This window comes from Rhipicephalus microplus, chromosome 7 (genome assembly GCF_043290135.1).
Source record: "Rhipicephalus microplus isolate Deutch F79 chromosome 7, USDA_Rmic, whole genome shotgun sequence".
NCBI lineage: Eukaryota > Metazoa > Arthropoda > Arachnida > Ixodida > Ixodidae > Rhipicephalus > Rhipicephalus microplus.
The window spans coordinates 44,422,792-44,447,452 of NC_134706.1; the positions used below are offsets into that span (position 1 = coordinate 44,422,792).

At 45.1% G+C, this 24,661-nt stretch overlaps 1 protein-coding gene across 3 annotated transcripts in view; it reads right to left on the reverse strand.

Moving 5' to 3' along the window:
* Positions 1–23,173, reverse strand: part of LOC119179230 (putative sodium-dependent multivitamin transporter) — a 103,350-nt gene extending 80,177 nt beyond the window's left edge. The window contains exon 1 of one of the 3 annotated variants that reach the window (XM_075869097.1): positions 23,092–23,173. The gene's annotated coding sequence lies outside the window, so the exon portion shown is untranslated. Of the gene's footprint in view, positions 1–47; positions 194–13,117; positions 13,359–23,091 lie in introns of those variants that run through there. The other 2 variants (XM_075869098.1, XM_075869096.1) reach the window with 2 other exon arrangements.
* Between the last annotated feature and the right edge of the window lie 1,488 nt (positions 23,174–24,661).

Below are 24,661 nucleotides of genomic sequence, written 5' to 3' on the forward strand. Positions count from 1 at the left end.
ACGCGGTAGACAGAGGTGTTCACGAACTCAGGCATAGGTTTACTTACAAATGCAGTGCTCCACTACTCAAAAGTCAACGTAGCAACTCCGTATCGATCCACCTTAAAGCGCCATGGCATTGCCCTGTATGCCTATAGAGTACCTCTCGCAGTCCGAGCCTGGCAGAAATGTGCAATGCAGTAAGCATCTGCGACCTTTGTCAACAGCACTGATCACGCATGTGCGCGGCACCTACCGAAGCTTGTGTGCACGTGATACCTCTCAAAAAGATGTCAGTCACACTTCTACGCGCGGTAAATGATGTTGGCAGTGACGTCGATAAAGGTCGTTAGAGTGCATTTTAGGCGCTACACACTGCTATGCACATGGGCACACAAATTGCCGTAGTTTGCTAATGGCATACGTTATTCGCGAAAGCAGCTGCCTATATGAGGGTGCAACTTTTTTTTTTGTCACGCCAGGCTTAAAACTCCGACGTGGCAGCTCAACACACAAAGTGTCACGTTGAAGAACCCCGGGGTAGGGGTTCGACTCCTTTCCAAGGTGGCTGTGTTTATAATTGAGTGAAGTGCAAAAAAGTAACACCTCTGTGCTCAGAATTACGGCAAAGACCTCCACATGTTCCCTAGTTAATCTGGGATTCCTCAGTGTGGAGAGCCTCATAATCGCGTCGTGGTTTTCGCCCGTAAAACTCCACCAACATGCAGCTTGCTTCAAACAACATATTATCGCTTACTTCGCCCTATAAAACAAATGCGCGAAGTTCACACTAAGTCATGCAAAGCTTGACAGTGCCAGAAATGTAAGTATACGTTTGTGCTAAGCTTTACATGATGTCGAGGTTTTCACGGGCCAATCTCTGTCTCGCCCCCTCTCTAGTGCTTTCTCGCCGAGCTTTGTCAGAATTGGCTCGTAGACACTTTTTTTTGTGGCTGCTTCCCAAGCCAAGTAGGCTGAATAGGTCGGTCGTTGCTGTTACCACTACTGTCTACCGACATATATAGCTTCTAGATGCGCTGTTTTGAGCCTGGGATACGCACTTATGAATCCCCATGTCTGTCTCGGCACAACGAGGCGCAGTCAGGTACTCTGTGTACTGCAGAGCCGAGGTGACACGTGATCACTCTTGCAGTTCATTAAGATCGTAAGTTGTTTGGTTTTCATGATGAGTTTCAAGCAACGCTGGCTAGTAGAACCATCTCATTGAGTGGACGCAATTCAGGCCGTGCGCATGCGCCGACTGGCCAGGTGGTAGGATGTTCGGTAGCAGAACGAAACAGTGCGAGGCACACGCGATGTCTGCGTCATTGGCTTAGCAGTAGCTGCTGCCATTTATGAGCATACAGGGCTTCGCGAAGTTATTGCAAATGTTCCTCAGCTTCGGTGCAGCCGGTTGCCAGGCAACATGATACGAGGTTCCTGGGTCACGAAATCAACCCAGACCTTCACTGCTAAAGCAGCCTACATATTCCCGGTTGCCTAAACTTAGAAACTATTCCAACTATTTCACAGAAGGTTACTTTCTTTGAAATTACAAGACAACCTATTTTTATGGTAATGCACCTTTATCGCACCGTAGAGTCCTTTAGCAAGAAATTACATTACCACAAGTTGCCTTATGTGCACCCTTATGCTCCAAGTAATTCACCTAAGGTAAACGTATTGTCACGTGGTCGTGACGGTGAAGAATGCAGAACACAGGGCAAAATAGATTGAAACGTTAACCGTGCAGACTGGTGCCCGTCAACGAAAGTAACGCTGGAGGCGGGACAACAGTCACGATCACAATCAACGGGCATCCATAAAACCGATCAAGTGGTATAAAGCGCTTCGGATTTTCTACATGCGGCATCGAATATCTCAGCATTGTCATAGTGGCCGTGTTTGTTCATTCCCGAATAAGGTGGGGCTGTGTGCGTTGCGCACGCAAATTTATCAGAACAGCAAGTGTGATCGTAAGGTTTCCACGCATTCCGGCGCGGCCTGCGCAGGGCGGTGGTTACACGTGTAACGGGCAAATGAAAGGAAGTACATCAAAGGAAGCACGAGTGGCTGTATTTAAAGGTCTTGCATTATCGAAACCTTTCGTGAAGTTATATCAAGACGTGTATACTTTGAATAATAATACTACTAATAGTAATATATTACTAATAATATTAATAATATGTGAGGCTTTACGTTCCCAAAGCACGACATGAATATGAAAGATGTTGTAGTGGTGGACAAACAAGAAAAATTTCAACCACCTGGTGTTTATGAATGTTCTTTGACATAGCGCAGTACATGGGCTTCTACCATTTTGCCTTCAATGAAACGCAACTAATGCGACTGGCATTGAACCCACGACCTTCGGATGAGCAGCCGAGCATTCTATAGCCACTGATTCACCGGGGCGAATGAGGTGCATATCTAATTCTAAATTTTTCTAAAAAAGGAATCAGGCTGGCTTCATAGGCAGTGCGCTTTCATGCCATTGTATTTGTGTGGAGACATTTTTGATGTGAGTGCTTTATGTCTTTTACCTACGGAGAGTGCAGCAAGATTGTTGTGTTCATACGGCGCGGCTTAAGTTATGTTCATCACCCTGTACCCTCTGACGAAGAAAACCAGAACGTTTGCCTATCAGTTAAAAAGAAGAACACCACATTCACAATCGGAGCCTAATTACTTTCATCATGTCGTCTAGACCACGAGCGTTTGCGTGGAATTTCGAATTCAACTCGCCAGCCATGGGTGATAACTGGCGACTTCAATGCTCACCAATACTTATGGGGAAGCTCCAAGGTCAACACTATGGGTAGACAGTTAGTGTCTTTCGCTTTTGAATGTGAACTTATCCTCGTGAATGAAGGCAGCTCTACTTATCTACGTGAATTGGCCTATAGTAGTTGCCTGGACCTCACTTGCGTCTCACGCTCGTTCGTCAGAAAAGTGCACTGGTTTTCGGATCTGGAAACAAGGGGTAGTGGCCACATCCCAACATACCTGAAGATTGACGGCTTTCCAAGTCTCAGATCCTGCAGAGCCTTCCAGTGCTCCGATTGGCAAAAATACAAGTTGATCATGGAAGACTATGTTGGCGGCTCGCCCTTTAACCTAGAGGACGCAATGAAGAGTGACCTACAGTCCACCACGCGTTCGCTTCCGGTGAGCTCATCTCATAGTGATATGGACATTGAACTCGAGAAACTTCGAGCGATTCGTCGTCGTGCAGAACGACGTTATAGGCGCACGAAGTCCTTTGATGATCTGAGAATGGCCAGACGCACCAAAAGAAAATACAGCGTCACATGGACATGTTGGATAAGCGACAATGGGTATCTTCTTGGGAGTGTTTGGATCTCAGAAAGCCTATGTCACTAATCTGGAGAACTGTCTGGAACCTTCGTACAACCACTACTCAGCGCTACCCATTTAAATCTCTGGTATTTCACCTACGCAGATAGGAGATTGAAGTCGCAGAATATTTCTGTCGAACAATTGCCCGTGGGGCAAATCCAACTGAGACGAAGACGCCCGACTTTTCTGTATCCTCACGTGATCCCCGAATGAAGTGTTCGTTTTCAATGGAAGAACTAAGGCTGTGCTTGCTTTATGTAGACGTTCTTCTGCGCCAGGACTTGACAGCATCACCTACCGCGCTCTGTGTCCCCTAGGAGATCAAGCTCGCAAGACACTCTCGCTGTTATCTAACTATTTCTGGCCAACTTGCATGGTTCCACAGGAATGAAAATGAATTCACCTGATTCCACATCTCAAGTCACCCTTGGACATTTCCTCTTACCGCCCAATGGCCCTCGCGAGCTTTGTGGGAAAAGTTACGGGAAAAAGTTATTTTAACGCGTCCGGAATGATACTTAGAGCTTTACGAAATATATCCAGAGGCCATGTCCGGGTTCAGACGAGGCCGCTCATCAATTTACAATGTAGTTGACTTGGTAACATATGTAAAGCACCAGAAGGTCAGCAGACGGTTATCTGCTGCCCTGTTTCTTGGCGCTAAAGGGGCTTACGACAATGTCACCCACACAGACATTCTCAGCGCATTAGATGGAGTAGGACTCGGTGGCAAGATATATATGCGGGTTCAGAGTTACCTACAGAATAGGTCATTTCACGTGCAGACAGAGAATGGCCCGACACCCGGGTATTACTGTAGCTGAGGAGTCCCGCAAGGCGGAGTGCTAAGCCAGACGTTGTTCAACCTAACACTCGTCGGACTAGTTGGCAAGCAACCAAGCAGCGAACGACTTTCCATTTATGCTGATGACATCTGTGTGTGGACATCATGTGTGACTCGACTTCAACTTCGCGCTAGACTTCAGAAGGCAGCATCAGAGACATCGCACCACCTACGCAAACAATGGCTCTAAATCACAAATGAAAAGTGTACAGTCATGGCTTTCACCAGAAAGCCATGACTGCACACTTAACGGGCAAGTGGTGTCATGCAGGCGAAGTCAGAGGTTCTTCGGAGTCATAATTGACCGAAACATGTCTTGGATCCCACAGGTGAACTACGTGAAAAAGTGGCTAACAGCCATATGTCACTTGTTCAGGTTCCTTGCCGGAAAAAGTTTGGGAGTGTCTGTCGAGTCTATGTTACAGCTGTACAAGGTATTATTTATTGGATTCCTGCGGTACAGCCTACCTGTTATATCTAACACGTGAAAAACTAACCTGAGCACATTCCAAAACATTCAAGCCCAGGCTCTTAGGATATGCCTTGGTTTACCCCGCCGTGCATCGACGGCTGAAACAATTGCCATTGCATAGGACTACTCGATCACGACGCACATCACCATTGAAACAATGCGTACGCACCTCAGGCAACTTTTTAGGAATCCATTCCACCATTTGGCAACCCTAGCTACTGAGAGGCCCCGCACAAAATTTAGTAGAGTTGTCTGTGCGCATCGTTCATCTTTTACGTCAGGTTTCACGCCTGCAGAGAAATTGGTGTATCCTCCGTGGTGCCTGACACTTCCGCAAGCACGTCTTTCGATTCCAGTAATGCAGAAAAGATCACATTTACTTCTTCAGCGCTTAAACAATTGAGCTTGCACCTCTTGCATGAAATGTACAATAACCACGTGCACATAAACACCGATGGTTCAACCACAGCGTCTGGTTGTGGCGGTACAGTGGTGATTCCAGCTATAGTATTCACTCTGCGAATCAAGCTGTGAAACGTCACTGCATCTACGGCGGCAGAACTTGCGGCTTTGCATGGCTCCCTGCAGTACATCAAATCTCAGAGACCGAGTAAATGGGCTGTGTTTTGCAACGCGACACCGGCCTTACAGAGCATGCAGTCGATCTTTCAACGAGGTTGCCACGAACGGTTAACATGCGAATATGTCAAGCTTTTTCACCGCGTCACAGAATCAGGCCACGAGGTCAATTTTCAGTGGCTACCTGGTCATTGTGGGATCAGTGGAAATGATTCCGCAGACAACGCAGCTCGCAATCCCACCAAGAAGAGCACACCCTTCCGATTTCTTTGTCAAGGACAGACGCTGCAACGCAACTTCGTCACGTGGCACGTAGTCTGTGTCTGCTGGCGTGGAACACCCCAAGCATGAGACATACGATACTCTACCAAATAAACCCTCGACTAAAACGTCGACCTGCATCCAGACTTCCTCGACGTGAATCTTTGCTTCCTTGTCGCCTTTGGTTAGGTGTTGCCTTCACAAAAGCATATACAACCCTCATTGGATTAACCGACAATGCGGAATGTGACGTCTGCGGCACCGAAGAAGACATCGACCAGTTGCTTTGCTGTTGCCTGCGATTTGCTTCTGAAAGACACAAGCTTTCTGACGCATTGCGACAATTGGACGTTCAGCCACTCTCTATGCAGATGCTACTGAAACACCGTCCTCATCTTTCGTCGGCTCAAAAGGCCGTCAAAGCTGTCTTGTGCTTTTTCAGTACTACAGGCTTATGTGAACACCCTTAACTTTTATGTAGTGCCACCGCTGCATACACGTCAGCCCATTGACTGACAATCTTTTTTTTTCTTTCTCTTCTCTCTCATTTTTATACTCCGCCTTCCCGTTCCCCCAGCATAGGGTAGCAAACCCTGCACGTGCCTGATTAACCTCCCTGCCTGCTCTCTTGTTGTTCTTGTCCTCCTCCCCCCACTTTTCTGTTTATGTATGCTTTGATGTTATCAAATTGCAGCGATTGCAGCAGCTGGTCAACTAGTGACCTCTATCTCAACAGCGCAACGCCAAAACATTGTTTTCTTTGCGTTGTGCAAGGAGACCTGCGTAAATACTTTAACAAGGGCCTTAAAAAACAACGTAGGATAGGTGGCATCGTGTGTCCTTGTGTGTTCGCTGGATAAGTTCACGCTGGTTCACGTTAATTAAATAAAAAAGATCACCTCCATATGTACAAAGTGAATGATGTTACAGAGGCTTGTTTGGCGATTATCGGCTAACCCGCGAATCATGCCTACACATTCCTCTATCATAATTTATAGAGTAGTGATGGGTTTCCTTGGCGGCGTGGCCACTTTTTCCTTGCTATAGGCTGGCCCACAGCGCCGTTTTTTGTTTGACGGCGAGCTCTCTTCGATGCCGTGCTCTCACCGCAAACTATTGGCGGTAAGCCCGAGCTGCTGCTGCTTTACGAGCCTGTCATGCTGCGGACTCCTAACGTGGGAAGGCTTTTTCTAAGTAACGTTGTCGTATGCCAGCGTCAGAGGCAATCACCCGAAAAATGTGATCCTGTTCGTGCGTTTTTACGACGCAAAGAGCAGACAGGCACAGCTGTTTGGAACCTTTGTGACAGAAGGTGACAACTTAAAAAGGCCGGAATTTCAAAGGTTCCAAAGAACAAGAATCAGCTACATCAGTTCATAATTGCACATATTTTCATAATTTCATAGCGTCTATTCTTACGACATGTACTACCAGGAACGTCGTGCACGTAAATGATTTTTCTTACTTTAATTCATAGTTCAGACGCAACCAATACTGACAGCAGGAATAGAAGAAACACTGCGGGCAAAATGGAAGTGCTCCGAAAACAGTTGATTGATTGATTGATTGATTTGTGGGGTTTAACGTCCCAAAACCACCATATATGATTATGAGAGACGCCGTAGTGGAGGGCTCCGGAAATTTTGACCATCTGGGGTTCTTTAACGTGTACTCAAATCTGAGCACACGGGCCTCGACATTTCCGCCTCCATCGGAAATGCAGCCGCCGCAGCCGGGATTTGAACCCGCGACCTGCGGGTCAGCAGCCGAGTACCTTAGCCACTATACCACCGCGGCGGGGCTCCGAAAACAGTTAGTGATCTGGCTTGCGTGTGAAAAACTTGTCCTCTTAAAAGATCTTCGCTTGATCATCGAACCATCGATTTTCACACATAGCTTATACTCGTACAATTAGGAAATAAGCGTCATGCCTCAGCTGTGCAAGAGTGCGGGGCGTGAAGTGCTCAGTTCAGCCAGCGCGAATGCAGCAAATGGCTGGCCGTAATACCCGTGAAAGTTCTGTGTCCCCATAGAAAGAAATATGCGACAGGCAGCATACGTCATACGCGTCCACATTCCACAGCCGTTTAATGACACGAATGACCATACAACGACCTATAGATCTACAGTGACCTATAGCCGTATAATGATCAACCAATGTTTTGCGTGCGCGCTGCGATCACAGCAGCTGGCGATAAAGATCACGTTGTCGACGTTAGTTTCTGCGCGTCTACTTATGCGGCACAGCTGACGCTACTGCAAAAGTTTGAAAGCTTCACTCTTGGTTTTTTCAAGGAAAGTCTCATAATGTAAATTGATGAGACCAGAGGACGCGCGATAATGTTGTCGGGAATGGCCGCAAGCTCGTGTGAACTGTTCAGGAACCTTAGAAGTTGGGACAGGTCGTGCTCTGTTGTTTGCACTGTCAAATAATTCTTGGCTCAAACCGTTATTGAACGTTCCGAGTGCAGGATCCGTTAGGAACGTGGAATTGTCCTTATAAACAATGATCATCGAGCAGTTCTGTTGATGTTGCCACCTTTCGCGATTTTCTTCATTTCCCGTCACCGAAATGAATTCGCCGTGCCGTGGAACGGAGGAGCTTGTTATCCATCACGTCACATTAAGGGATCCTGAATCTCTCAAACCTATGTTTGTTCCTCTTCAGACTAGCGCGTACTATGTAGAACTTACTTCTTTGATTGATCTTTCTCGCGCTGGGACAGCCCCATGCAAATAATGTCAAAGACTGCTAAGTAGTATTACTCCACTAGACGTTGACGTAATTATTTGAACTCGCGCGTACCGTGCGGTGATAGCACTGGTGATGGTCCTGGTGAATTGTCGCAAGCACTTCGTTTTTTGAGTTTTCTGCGTGCTCTGCGAACGAACAAGGACTGAAAAAAATAAACGCTGCGCCTCTTCGCTGAATGAAGTGCGTAAGGTCAAAACGTGTCAATGAGCAAATGTCAAACTTAACAATGTTGATAAATAGACTGAGCGGAATAAGAGGAAGCGTTATTTTTTAGTATATTACTGTAGGGGGTGCCAGCCATATAACAAAAATAATATGGATAGCTCTCGGCAGTTTTTCTGTTGAAGTGTAGTAATTACGAGCTGGAGAAAAAGAAGAGGAAAAAAATTCCCCCTGAGGGCGCAGCAATGAATGCAATACTTGGAACAAGTATAACTTTATTCATAATTGGGTAAGGCAAAAAGTTTTGAAACACAAAAGAAGGGAACAAGACAAGTGCTCGTCTAAGAAATGAAAATTTATTCGAAATAATGAATATATATATGAATTAGTAGCACAGTACATTTTATATCTATAACATGGAAGCCTAGTACATTTTATATTCACTTAGCGTCGTGCTGATGCCAAATGGATGTAAAATGGACTATACGCTTAGTCCATTACTTATGGTATTTTATAAGACTAAAAAAAACCAATGCCTGTTCATACATTGCTAGTGCTTTCGATTGGGCATACTTCTTAAGCAAATTAGGTACAGCATGCATTGCTAGTATCTGAGAGGTTTAGGGTCCGATTAGGTGCAAGTCTGCAAAACACTGCTGCAAGAAAATACGGGTACTCCAAGGAGCTAAGTGATTTACCGACTGTCATAAAGAACAAGGAGATAATAGTTATTCTGGAAACAACCGTGTAATCAGTACCTCTATGTCAAAATCAAGCAGAACAAATGGGCATGGGCAGGGACTGAAGTGCGAAGACTCAATAAACGCTGGTCATTATTAGTGCCACACTAGATTCCCAGGGATGGCGAGCACGCGAGCGGAATGCAGCGTTTGGTGACCTGGTGAGATTAAGAAATTCGTGCGTAAAATGTGCCCGCAGCAAGTACAAGACCGGAGTTGATTGGCGAGACATGGGAAAGGCGATTCCCCAGCATTGGACGTAGTCAGGATAGTGAAGACAATGGTGAAGAGGTCACAAACGCAAGGCGTGTTGTGTTAAGCACGTGCTGAGGTATGAGCCATCTTTTGATCTCCTCCTGAGATGCGTCCGCACGACGACGTCATGCAAGTCACAGTATGATTGAACTAATTCAGCCTTGAATGTCGGACGATGGAGTGCGACGGAGATGCCATCTGTGATGTTGCCCCGTTGGTCTGCAATAATCACGCGCTTTTACTCTCACCTTGTACGTATGAGGTGCAATGTGATGTTATTCATTTGAACTTGATACGGAACGTGACGGCGATGGCGAAAACGTCCGCCGAAAGTGTCAATAATCTGTCGATCAACTCGAACACCACGCCTGCAGGAAGGAAGCCACAACATTAGACTCATTTGCACAATGTCATTCTGTATTTGCTATGGCGGGTGGTAGTTTTTTCGCATCCCCCCCCCCCCCACATCTTACGTCACACATCAATGGCAGACGACAAAATCATGAAATGACAATACGCGAATATCTCCAGGTTAAGAATTCCGGTGTTCTATGGTCACGAGAAACTAAGCCCCATTGAACATGTGAATTCTAGTTAGACATTTTTAATGCGTAACCTTGTGAGCGCTGCGCATGCTTGAACGACAAGTAGCTTAGTTCTTTTGTTTAAGCAAGTTAAGCTTGATGTGATCTATACTATATGCACTATGTTTTTGTATTTCCAACATTGGTACTATTTGCCGACGTGACACGTTATGTTTACGACCAAAGAAAACATGACCTATGGTATGGTTCTTGCTTTGCCTCAGAGAGACAAGTGCTTTCCAACACACTGTGATGACAAAACTGTGAGCCACTTTCCCTACAAATGCAATGAGAACTCTGTTCGCATCTATTGTTAGCTCACAAGAAAGTGAGAGCACTCGTGCAGATTAGGGACGATGGGCTCAGGCGAACACTTATGACGTGGGATTAAATCTCGACTGCAGCAGTGAATTCACTGCATCTTCCTTTTTTGTCTCCTTTCCCTAATATTTTGTTCCCTTTTCCTAATACTCTAATATAGCATAGCCCACCGCTAGCTTCTCTGTGTAACTTCCCTGCCTTCTGTCATTTTGTTTCATCCATTCACTTATTAGCCACTGTTAGTCAAGGTCCTTATGGCGAACCTTTGCGGTTTTACTTTTCCCTTTTTATTGCATATTTCTTTTTCTCCATACGTGTATACTCTAAGCACGGTCATTGTACCACTTGTATGAGCGGTGGTCTTGAGCTGTTAATACGCATTTTCATTGATACGTTCACGCTTATATATCCGTTCTTGTTAGCATATCTTGACTCTGCCCGACATGGGCATGTATAGTTAAACGGCAATGTTCCTGCACATTTCATTCTGTTAATGCTTGGACCCCGAGCTAAACATCACTAAAATGCTTCGTACACGCGTTTGTTTGATTTGATTGATTGATTTGTGGGGTTTAACGTCCCAAAACCACCATATGATTATGAGAGACGCCGTAGTGGAGGGCTCCGGAAATTTTGACCACCTGGGGTTCTTTACCACGCGTTTGTTTCACTTTTGCGAGCTTATATATATATATATATATATATATAACGTAAGGTTTTACAATGGAAAAGAAAGCACAAAACACACTGAATATTTTGACCACACGTTCCCACTTGGAATTGTATAGTGCAGCAGCCGTGGTTTAATATAGAGCACTTTGTATCGCAAGTCATCCAGAATGCTTGGTGAACCTGTATAGCTAAGGTCACGATGAATGGCTCTCAATATTGGCGTAGCCTAGGGGATATTCAGCCCCCCACTCCTCTCCCAGAGATTATGTAGCGTTAGCAACACTGGCCTCGCTGAGCCAATTTCGCGTGGCACTGGTTTGCGCATGCGCGACGCCGACGCGCGCTGCTTTCCTGTGCAGTCGTGGAGCCGCTTGATAGCGCCTCTGACTGGCGTTTGCCACTGTGGTATAGCCATGGAGAAGGAGAGTGCAAATGCTGCTCAACGGTGCAGTAGAGCGTAGAAGCTTAACTCCTCGGATCCCGAAGTAGTTGCCCGGCAAAATAAATATACATGTGCCACATAATACGTATACCGTGTGTGTGTCATTGGAACAGCTGTAAGCATGACATCTGGAAAGCAAAGAATAATCAGCTGAACCATTGGTAACGCTACGTACATTCTGGCATATCTGAGCTAAGCCACTGCCATTTTTGTTTTATTTTGCATGAGTAGACGCGTACACATAGAAGAACATAGTACTAAGAAGCTTCACCGACGTAACATTATAAGTCACCTTCTGGACCTCCATCCCTGTCTCACTTGAAAGAAAGATTCAGCTCCGCCAGATGAGCATATGTCTTATCGAGAAAGACCTTCCGAGTCCCGAATTGTAGCTAATTACGTACTTTATAAGTTGTCAACGTCTCGCCCTGCTTTATTTATTTTTGGTGGGAGCTGCGCAATAAAACAAGTTTGCCAACAGCATCTCGGGCTTTTAGCCTCATTTAAGACGCCCGCAGCAAGCGACATTTCCATATGGGTCAACACACGCCAAACGTCCCAGCCACTTAGGTGACCTTCTCAAATGTATTCGAAAAACATTGTGCTGATTTCCTGCAGTGAAAACAGTGAAACGGTAGAATACTTCCGAGAAAAAAACTTTATGATCACATGCCTGCCTTCTGAACTTTCCGGAATGTCCATTTGGTGTTGTTCCTTTTCTACCAGGTTTGATCTACATGTCAAGTAAAGGTTCTTTTGTAAGAAGCTCAGTAATATTATTGCAATTTTACTAGCACATACGCCTCCAAGAATTTAGACAAAATGCGTTACGCTTGCATTTTTGGTATTGAAATACTGCACTTTGTATAACTATCAGAGTAGTGAAAACTTACTTCACAGAAAGAAAAAAAATATATTAAATCTCCCAAGTAGCTCAACTTTACGAAAAATCTCAAATTTCGCAAAATCATCATATTTGCCCATATTGATACCCAATTTGCACCCTCTGATGGCCCAACTAAATATCACCTTTTTACTTGAATGGAAAACAAATACTTTTTTTCATATGGCAAATGGCATCGTTACAATTTTTGTTTTAATGAAGAAAAACGTTTCAACTTTCCCATTAGCGCCTATGTTCCCATTTGGTCATACGACAGCTGCAGCATTGAAATTCTCCATTCCCGTAATTGTGAAAGTTCAGAAAATTTTTTTTTTACTTTCTATCCCTAGTTGGTGCCCTGGTTTCGCGACTATACCTTTAAGTCAGGCTTGGTGGAAGTTCTTGATCATATTCCCCAATTCGTCTGTTTCATACGTCTCGTATCTATCAACTGAATCACGACAAACTTGTTCGCTATAACTGGTCGGTGAACTCATTCAATCCTTGTATCGTTGTTTGACAGCTAAAACGCTGACGGTCACGAACCAGACAAATCAACACACTCTCATGATTTTTTTTTTTTTCGTTTTTGAGCTTGGCAGTCGGAGCACCAACTTCCGCAACGAAATAAACAAACAAAAAAGTACAGCGTCGCTTGCACAGATGACTGAACAGCCGTACAGCTTTCCGCGATCGACTCCGATCGGAGCTCTGTTGTGCCGTGCGGAAACTGTCAGCAGCGAAGAGAACACCGTTGCTACTGTGAATTCATACACAAAACAACAGGCGAGTGCTTTCTTCTACTCACCTGAAAGCTACTTCGTATCCGTACGTTGGGGTGATGTGCCGAGTCGCCTCGCAAACTCCTTCAATCATGCTTTTTCTAGGCTCACTTATACGTTGTAGATCCCACTGTCATTTTGATGAGGCAGTCACAGGGCGTTATACATGTTCTTCGAAACTACGCACAACCCTGGTCGACGTAAATCGCGCCGCTAAGGCTGAATGGACTGCCGTCGCCGCATTATTTTCGGAGCCCATTCGCGGGGGGATTCGGCAGCCAGCCAACGATGCTGCCTCAGAGACGTCCACAACGAAAACTGAGCGCCTCGGAGGCGTGGCCTACAGACCCATGTCTCCTTTAACTTTCCACAGATGGCGGCTAATGCCTGCGGGCTTGCGGAACCTTCCAACTTCCTTCGGAGTCCTTGTGGGTGTGCGCAACACAGCTATCGATCTCGGCTCGTATTTATGCTTCTCTGTGAAGTGCTGCGAAAGACGACTGCGCGTAAGAAATGTCCTACAGGGACATTGCCTTCATTGTTTTTTGTGTAAAACAAGGAAATTGTCCTTCAGAAGATTCCAGGGTGCAGCGATACCTTGGCTCTCTTCTTATTCGCATTATTAATTATTACTTAAGTACTAAGTGCTGGCTAACACGTGAGCAACGCGAGAACATTGCGTCTTCGCAAATTTGCAGTCGCGGCTTGAAGTATTCGTGCTTGTCTGTAGTCAGCGCTTTCGATAATAAAAAAAAAACGCCCAAGCGAAAATATAAACAAAGGAACAGCACCATTTTAAAGCAACACTGTTGTCGTGATTCTTTCACATAGGCTGCGATTGTTTAGCCTCTTGTGGTAAACTCGTTATACTGGATTGTTATAGTGTTATCTCACTGCTTTAGTGGTATGTTTTCAGTCGTATTCATATTGTTTGCTTACCACCCTCCTCTCACAATATCCGTTGAGTGAATTGTGCAGTATTTGGTATTAGTGTAGAGCACAATTTTTTTCAGTGGGGAGAAGACATTTCTACCTGCGCACGCGGTGCACTCTTGTATCCCATTTTCTTCTTAAGCACACGTAATTTGGTTTTACTTTTACCTATATATTTAGTGCCGCCGGACATGTATATATATAAGCAGTTCGAGATTGCGCTTGCCCTGCACCCTTTCGTGCATGTGTAACTGTTTTTTAAATACGAAGCATTTCTAGCAAACGTCGGCCACTTTTAACGTATCTATCTCTCTATCTAGCCGCTCATGACTTGATGCTTTCCTGGCTATTTCGTTATTGGAAAGTATGTCGGATTGAGCATGACCTAATACGACTTTATGAAGAATATAAATGGCAAACCATAACATCAAATTCCTGACACGAATGTCATCGATGGCATGATCTACATGTCATAGTCTTAGTTTCTTGCGACCGTTTCTTTCACGTCAGATATAACAAAATTGCTATTGTTATGAGAAGGATCCAGAGATGGCGCAACCATCACCTGCAGTGTCAAGTCACACGCTGCTTCGGAATTCTCCGCTTCCTCCAGTGTTTACGTTCTCCTCCTCCTTCTCTCTGAACTCCGAGCTGAAATATTAAGTTGCGCCTGGCCCTCCGGTTCGTGACCGCTCCCCCGCCTGCGAACACTCTCACTCTGCATTCCTACCTCCCTGTAGCCACACCTGTTCCTGTACACCAACGATTGTTAAACTCATTTAATCCCCATTAACAAAAGCCCAGTGTTTATTCGGCCTCTTGCATAACACATAGCAATGCAGCTGTGACGTGACACCACTCTATGACGAACATAAGAGCCTTTAACATGTAAGTCCTGACTGGCATGTCATGGGTAGATTGATTTAGATCACGTGGTCTCGGGGTGCTCACGGCCGTTCAGATAAATGAACGTGCGCCAAAACTGATACGACGAGGCATCTCTGCATGACAAACGAGAATGACAGGCGGTAACATGAAAATGTTGACATGCATTTCATGTATAACATATATGCCACGGCCATGGTGCGCTCACGGCCTTTTTCTAGATTTACCTGTGCGAAATTTGGCTTGGCGTGACGTAATTGCAGTGACTCTATGACGAACTGTATTGGTAAGTCGGAAAATGAAAATCGGGTCATTCATATCATGTACAAGGTCACTTACATGCCAAACTCATGGTGCACTGACGGCCATCTCGCGAATTTGACATGTACGAAATTTGCTACTGCGTAACGTGACTGCATGACGAACATACATGACAGGTGGTAACATAAATATATGACATGTATGTAACGTGCAACAAGATTTCAAGGCTACGCTCTTGGGTCACATGCAGTTAGCTCGCTAGATTGACAATGAACTGCTGTATAGCGCTAACTTCCGGGACGGGAGACTACAGAATACGCCGCACAAGCCCTCTTGTGTGTCTCTCGTCTCTGAAGTTAGCGCTATATAGAAGTTCAGTGAAGTACCAACTATCCCAAAGTAGCATCTTCAAAAGCGTGACAACGCCGAATTAGGTATTGCGTGACGTGACTTTGATGATCATAATGACAAGGAGCAACATGAAAAATCATGTCGTGCACGTCATGTATGGCGTGATTCACATGCCATGCACATGGTGCGCTCGCGGCCCTTTCGCTAGCATGACGAGCACATTTTTTTGTATTGCGCTACTTGGCTGTATGGTTAGCAAAAGCAAGAGGTGGTAACAGGATAATCATGACACGCATGTCATAAATGACATGACTTACATTCTACGCTCACGATGCACTCGTGTTTGTTTGTCTATATTTACACGTAAGATTTTCGTATTTCATTCGGTGAAAAGCTTCTTGCTGCTTCTTGTGATTCTTGGTACGACTGCATCTTGAGAAGCTTCTTGGTGCAAACGTATGTATCTATACAGCCAGAATTATTGCTAGCTTCCTCAGTGTTACATGTATGTAACGCAGTGTAGGCACACACGCAGGCACCCTAAACACTATAGAAGTTCGCAGTTCTACCACACCCCAGAAACTCATTGCTGGTTTGGTTTCAAAAGACATTTACGCTCAAGTTGGCAGCTGGGCATCCTTTAATCCGGCTGAACGTAGAGAGATTGACGTGAATGTTTGCATTTATTGGCTTTCACAAGTTTTTACAAAAAAAAAAATCGACACCCCTGTAAAGAACATTTTGTTTGTAAAGGCCTTTTCGTGAATTTTATTAAATCAGGCGAAGCGCGGGAAGTTATTTCCTTGCGTTCGTAGCGCTTGCATCTGCTCTTTCTCGCCCCTGGCTCAGCGATATCAGAAGTTGGATGGCGCTCAGTTATCTCGCTGGATTCGCGTGTTCAACTACGGGAAAGATAAAGACAGCCAGTTGTGGCGGGCAGAGAACGGAAACCGCAATGAGTTACGCCGAAATGGTCGGCCATTAGTAGAAAATGACTTAATCAGTCGGCACATGTTTTTCGCGGCTCTGCGGTGTGCTAATCCGAAGATTTCTAGTTCCACGAATACTTTCTATTGTGTTCTAAAAGCAACTGGTGAGCACGAGAATTTGGACCCATTGTGAGCAAGCATTGATTTTTCATGAATACATACGAGTAAACCCGGTACTTTGCAAGCCTGACTGGATTGACAAAAGTGCAGTGTTGTTTCACTAATTCATGATGATGGCAGCCAAGCTTTTGTCAGGAAAATACGTTAATTTAAAGGCTTGAATTCGAGCTAGATCATCAACATAGTGTTAGTTTCTTTCACTTTTGGCATGTAGTTCAATTGATATCAAGTATTTATGGGCGGCTTCCTGCTTGTAAAACTCCTGTAGCCATGATTTCCAAATTTACGAATCTTTATTTTTTATAGTACCACTCAAAAACACGTGATAGACTTAATGCTTCTAAAAATTATTAAAGAGAATGTCTATGAAGCCAACGTTTTGGCAAAGGCCCGTGTGCTCATACTTGGGTGCACGTTAAAGAACGCCAGGTGGTCGAAATTTTCGGAGCTCTCCACTACGGCATCTCTCATAACCACATGGGGGTTTTGGGATGTTAAGCCCCGCATATCAATCAACGTTTTGGCAAAAGAACGTTTTTTCGTTAAGGCAACGATGTGCCCCTGACGAAGACAAGTCAACTTGCCGCCATTTACAGCGACGTTCTTTCTCGAAAAACTTCTGATCGCTTCAAGCCTCTCCGTGTCTCTGAACTTCAGTCTCGTCTGATACTCAAGTTCTATAAGAAAACTATGCGCGCTGACATAACAAACGTGATTGAGCCAAATACGACGTGCCCTACTCAAGATCGCTGATAATTTTTGCATTGTTTCTGTTACTGTTGGTTAAACGTTTGCTCAATATTTTAACGTTTGCTCAATTGGTGTTGCACACACCAATCTATTCAAATTTAGATTTTTTCCTAGAACCATAGAACAACGGAATTTACTGCCGGGTGAGATTAGGAGTGCACCGATAAATCAATTCCTGCCTTCTCTTAGAAGTCGTATCTAACCAATAGTTCCTTGCTTTGTTCTATTAAATGTACGCCCCGCAGTGCCCATTCATTGGATGTTTATTTTTGTACTGAATGGAATTGCCATGTATATTGTATTTTGTTCGTGTGTTATTTTGTAGTGTGTTCCCGGAAGTGGTACTTTTGTAATTCTCTGCTCTGTTTTTTTTCACCCACTCCTGCCATAGCCCTTAATGGGCTGCAGTATGTGAATAAATAAAAAAATATGTCCGTATGTCAGTTGTAAGTTAAAGCTGCTTTTATAGACTGACATTTTCACACGACGTGTGTCTGTTTCTTTTTTTACTAAACGTTTGATAAAGAAGCTAATTTTATTTGTGCTGATCGAGTTTCGTCTTACTGAGAAATATGTCTGCTTAACTATCGTCTCTTTAGAAAATATGAACAAATTAAAGAGAAAAGATTCAGAAAATCTTAGGGCCCGATTGCCCAAGCGCCAAGCAGACCTGAAAGAAGGCACGAGTGAATTTCGCTGGCATTTGAAGTAGGAAAGGAGGGCTTCCACGGCAGCCCTCTTCCTCTCAAATTTGTTCTTGTCCTCCACTTAAGGACCTCACCAGTGACGTAACGAAAACGATCACCTGCTCGGGATTTATTTCTAGTACGATGCCCGGCAACCGCCAGTGGATAAAGCAGCCCTGCCGCTTCCGAGAGCGAAAACATGGAAGGTATAGGGAGTTCTCACCCCCTGGTTTTACTATTCAACCCTGTAGCTTCGTTCACGTTTATAAGTTCTTACTTGTTTACAAGTTGTCGATGGAGTGTACTGAGTGTAGTTAATGTCATGGGTGCACAATTAACGATCGAACTATACTGCACAGTAGCAAACATGAACAGGTAAGAGTATCACCAACTGGCCCATCGTCCACTTCGATTTGAATCACTAAACTGCGAGACTGTTCCTCTAGTTCTCGGGCTGGAATGCGGCGTGCGCAAACAATAATAACCTTGGTTTATGAACACAAGAACCGTTGAGAGAAACATACAGTGCACGATCGCGAGGTGCTGCCTCGGGACTTCGAGACTGCGGGAAGGAGCGCGCGCCCGCTGGGGGCCCCGAGGAAACGATGTAACCACGGGCCGGTGGCGACGGAGAAGAAAGCACAAAGAATGACCGCCAGCAGGAGAGGCCCGGAAAGAGATATATATAGAGAGAGCAAAAGGAAGATCGGGAAGTTAACTGGATGTTGGCATCCAGTTTGCTACCCAGCACTGGGGGTGCGGAAATATAGGGGCAAGAAAGAGGGAGTTGATAGAGAGAGAGAAAGAAAAAAATTGCCCGCAGCTTCCCTCGGGGGAACACTGAGGAGGATGCGGAGCATATAATTGGTTAACGGGGTGTTAAAGTGCGACTTACTTGGGTCGATGGCTAAATTGGTTAACGTGGTTGTAAAATGGGGTGTTAAATTGCGACTTACTTGGGTCGATGGCTAAATTGGTTAATGTGGTTGTAGGAGGGGGTGTTAAATGAGTGAACACGTACACACGTATGCGAAAGGGCGGCGCTGGTCGAAGGGACGTCGATCATTGTGTTTGTGGATTCGTTGGAATTCATTTCACCGCGACTTTGGACGTCGACGCGCCGTACAAACCAACCGACGAGCGGCAACTGAGCGAGCGAGCGCCGACCTTGAGTATATATACAGCGCGACGGCGCATGCACTGTCAGCTGTCGAATGTTCGAGAAGGGGGAGAAGCGCAACGGCGCATGCACGCGCGTCAGCTGCCGATGTTCTCGAAGCGTGACGGCGCATGCGCGCGCGTCAGCTGCCGATGTTCTCGAAGCGTGACGGCGCATGCGCGCTACATTATACAGCTAGCGAATGTTCGTGAAGAGGAGAAGCGCACGCGGTGTGTAGAGGAGGAAGGGTGCACAGGTGGTGGAGGAGTGAAGCGCGCGCGGTGTGTAGAGGAGGAAGGGATGCACAGATGGTGGAAGAAGGAGGAGGAAGCTTGCGGACGGCGCCGCACTACGAGCCTCGAGTATTAGATGCTCCGCATCTAAAATCGCACGTGCACTAATGAGAAAACGAAAACATACACAGGAAGGGTGTTCTGGCTAAAACCGTTGAGAAAGGCCGGTCGATCGAAGAACGTGCAGTACCGCTTTCAGGGCCTTTTTCTGTGAAGTTGCATCTTGTCGATATTGTAAAATTATTTCTTCCGACAGAAATTGATTATTTAGTTATCTGAGTCTCTTGCGAAGGCATAGTTGTTGGCTACTATACTCTAGGCAGTCACAACAAATATGTTGGATGGTTTCTTCTTTGCCTCAGTGGTCACAGGCTACGGTGTCGGCCATCCCTACGCGGAAAGCGCGGGCGTTGAAAACCACAGCGCCCAACCACAGCCTACATAAAAGGAGAGGCAAAAACGCACATGCACCCTTCGAGGTTTGATGTTGTCACTTCGAACCCTTTCTTCCGTGCCCGTTTGTCATGTGAGCAAGAGTAAAGCCCGAATCCCGCCAAAATTAGACTAATATAGGACACCGTGTAAAACATTAAGGGGCGCGATGACACCGAAGTGACGGCAATTTATGACAAGCTGCCATATGTCTAATCAGTAGGAAAGGGTCGCGAGAACTCGGCTAGGGAAAATGGCGTCGAAAGACTGGCGCCGACGCCTTAATTATCACAACTTACGAACTGTACTCATAGTCTGGGAGCATACATGTTTATTGACTAATTAGCGCATTATTTCAGAAGCAAAAGAAAAGAACAGAAGACACGAGAAACAGAGACGACGACGCTTGCGTAGATATCGTTGCCTGTGTCTCTCGTGCACACTGTTGTTTACGCGATCCTTGTGTTTTGGATGAGTACTATTATTCAGAGACCTACGTGGAGTATGCAATTATCCGCCACAGCACATAGCGTGAAAGTCAGTGTTTGCTTGTTTTGTTAAGTTCTGGTTCTATATTTTCTGCTAATATTTTTGCGTGTGAAGTATTTTACTTCATTTAACTGGACTAACCGCAGGGATAGTCACTTGGGGTTCGCACGTTTGTAGGCTTTTGAAACGCAGGAATACGAATACATTAAGAACACTTCGAATTTCCTAATTCAGGTAAAATCCATTTTTATATAATTGCCGTCTAATGCCTGAAAAATTTGCTTAACAGTGCTTCGCTGCTAATATACTCCGCATCAAGCCACGGTGAAGATCGCACAACGCCGACGGAAAGTTTTTTCGACTGACCAGATCGGGACTAGATCGGATCTGTTGGCCGAATACCCAGGCTTGGTGTATGAAAGAAACATTGAGTGTGCCGCTGTTGTTCATGGTTAGCAATCGTGTTCGAGACTCTATGGAAGCTATTCGTAAGCTGTCTGATGTACTTCTTTCATTTTTATTTTTATTAGTAGTAAACTGCAGTTGATAGACCAAGCAGGTGGCCAGGGGGCATAATGAAAATTGATTTACCGTGTAACTTCAAGCTGGAGGACCCTGCAGTGGCACACCGTAAAAGGTAACAATGTATGGCATGATGGCCGGCAGCCGGATCGAGTTTGCGCTATTCATAATATGAGTTTTGCTTTTTCACCGTCTGATAACGCTTGTGACCACACTTTTATACATCGCTTATCTAGCCAGAGTACGATCGCAAAATAAGTAGCTTACAAGACTATAAGCCACCCAGCACGCTGATCCGGGCATCTTTATGAAAGCGATAATGGTAAATGCTTTCTTTATCCATTGGCCAAACTGTAGATCCACTTAGTGAACGTTGGCAACACTCCGTTGCAGTAAGGTCACGTACTAAATCATCATATGCGAGCCGCCCTATCCATACAAGCGCGAATAGTTCATGGCATCCCCTAGCTTAACGATGAAATTGTAACGATGTTACATACTGTTTTACGCAAACCCTTGCGTAAAACAGTATGTAACAGCTGAAAACATATGTTAAGCTGTAAAGTCGTTTCGCAATGACTTAAACGGTTTTGTCTCTAATGCTTCGAATTGTATGTTGACGTGGCTTTCTCTACCCTGTAGAAGTGACATTTCTTTTTCCAGCCACATGTACGACGCAATGATTGAGTACAACGTTTGAATGCAGCAAACGGAAAGAATCGATGCGTAAAATTTGTTTTAACAACACTTACACAATTTAGGCAAATCGAAATAATATTGCCTGAGGTTAACTGGCAATATAATGCCCTCTCTGACCTACTATTGGCGCTGAAGCTAATAACTAATTTTGAAGTGCCGAATGACTACGCAACAGTTCAAAGGTATAATTATTTCGGATATGTCACCTTTGTGCAACTTCCTCGTCCACATCAATACAATTGCATCACCAAGGCTGCATCAACATTAATTCCCACAGACATCAACTTGTGATTCCAAGTGTCCTGCTTTCAGCCGTTATGACTTGAGTGTGCCCAGCTTTCGACGTCATTTTAGTGCACTGTACGTCCACGTGATCAAGACAGCTGCTTGGCATGAATACGCCTGTTAGTATCATGACGCTTGTCGCTAAAGCAAACAATGTGAGAGATAGACTGGTCATCGTTGCCTACTTCGCATAACACGTGTGGACTCCAACAGCACTGAAATGTTCGATTGAAAAGTAATATTACAAGGTGTAAGCAAAATTGTGGTCCACGTCTACATTGTTGCTTGACTTTCGAGTTGCAAAAGCGGCCAGACCACCTAACTGAGATGTTAATATTCAGTATGGTCATGATGCCGTTATTGAATTCGGCCGTTTCTCAGTGCAGGACTGTAAACCGGAAAGTTTCTTCTGGTTAACCTCCCTGCCTTTCAGCAAACATCTTTCTGTCTCTCTCTCTCATCTTTATGAACAAACGTATATGCCTAATTTGTGAGATTGCCACCGTGAAGTTTAGTCTGGCAAGCATGATTCACAGCAGAGAAGATGTAGAAGCAAGTGGTGACAAATTGTCCCGTTAGAAGAAAGTGTATCGGAGGAGTCTACACAAAAAAGCGAAAGCGCATCGTGAGTGTAGCTCGAACTCAGTATATTACAGGCAGACAAATGGGTAACCAAGGAAAACGCTTTCGATTATAAGTGTAAACTCACAAATGCACTTACACATGGATCACATCGAATGGCAATACAGATTTCGATAGTAAGTATTCATACGCATAGAGCTTTGAATTGCATAACAAACTTTAAGTATACTCAGGAAATCAATGCATAACGGATATCAGGTGACATTATTATAACAAAATGTCCTTAGACACAGTTACATCAAATGAAGTTTGTTGCAGTGACGTGGAAATATTTTCATTCATTCCACATCAACCTCACACTTCGGGAGCGTTGAGTGCGAAATTTGGGTACTTCACGCTTATCGCAAAAATAAATGGATAAATAAATGAACAAAAATATTGAATCAAATAAAATATATAGCATTTGTAGAACAAGTACAACGTACGCCCATCGAATATGACAGCAGTGCCATTGCGATGTTGACACACCCCAGCGACCAGATAACGTAGAGCAGAATGACTTACCACGTGCTTCAGTTGCAACGTCGCACTAGTCTCGAAGCCAACGTCAGCCGGCGAAGCCAGCACCGTTCTACCGTTTCCGAGTCACCGTTCCGACTGGTATTTTCTTTTTTTGTTGTTTGCGGCGACTGTTTTCTCTTTTGTTTTATTTACGCCTCACCGCTTGCAGGCACGCGTAACCTGAGCTCACTCGGCTTATCGAACGGGCACGGCTGTCGCCTCGCATCCTGAGCGCCAGCCGTCCACAACACGGAGAGCCGTCACCGAACACGTTGACGCTGCTTGTGCAATGGGAAATTTTTACGGTGCTACGGGCTGTCGGAGGGCAAGAACGCTCGTCTAGCTGTAAGCATACGAAAGCAGTCTTTCCTATGAACTTGTTTGTAAAGCATTATTTTTTTACCGCTTGATGCTGTATCATCTTCCTCTGAACAGCTGCTGAAGAGTTCATACAACTGCATCCACTATTAAAGGCTTAGATATCAACGGGAGTACTCCCGCAGAAATATATCCCATCCGAGAGTTGACTGATGTACTTTAGTGGCTGATATTTTAAATTGAAATCTTTGTTTTGTATTTCAGGGAGGAATATCGCGCAACTTAGCTTTTTCTCGCATAGTTCCTGAAATTACGGATGAGCTTGTGAATTAAGGCTGCAAGTAATAGCTTATGGCTGTGAATGAAAAAAAAAAATGGCAGCATATCCACGGAGTGAATGATGGGGAGTGGGGCGAAGCATTCTTCCGTCTATTCGTTCTTGCTTCCGTCCATTCCTGCGTACGTCTGAGTAACCGCCCATGCGTCCATCCACCCGTCCGTGCGTGCATCTCTTCGTGCGTCCATCCCTGCGTTCGTCCATGCATCCGCGCCTGCGTCCGTTCATGCGTCCATTCATGCATCTGTCTGTGTGTCCGTTCGTCCATCTATTGAGCACTCCAAGTACCACCATCTCGCATCTTTTCATTATATATTCTCCATATAGAAGCACCGCCATCCAGCGGACATTTCAAGGACTAAACGGGAGGTGGCACGTGCACACTTTCTTACGGCTTGCGCTTCGGGTTTACTTCCCACCTTTAACCATCTCGAGCTCATGGTATATACAAGTTCACTGTATATTCATGGCTATGCGGCCCAACGCACGCTAAACCTTTCTAAAACCAAGGAGGTTACACCCAGCGAGTATAACGTAGCAACCCTTTCTTGTCAGATCGTGCTCAATGTACATGCCAATAGTTGCTAATGGGGATCGCAGCGTGCGCGTTACCTAAAGGCTGAACGCTCCTGTCTCTCATTCCCCCCTTAGCAGCCATTAACACGTGCATTGAGCACTATTTTTTATTGTTTAACAGCACACAGAAGAAATCTCTCACCGGAACCACCTTGGAGGTCAAAATCGTAAGGACCGTCATTTCGGGTATGTGCCACTGGCGTTTACTCACTACTAGGGACGCACAAGCCACGCCATAAGGAGCTTTGCCCCTAAATGTGGCAGTTAAAATCAAGGCAGATATTGTCTACCAAAGTTGCTCACATGCGCGGAAGTGAGACAAAAATTACTTACGTACTAGAT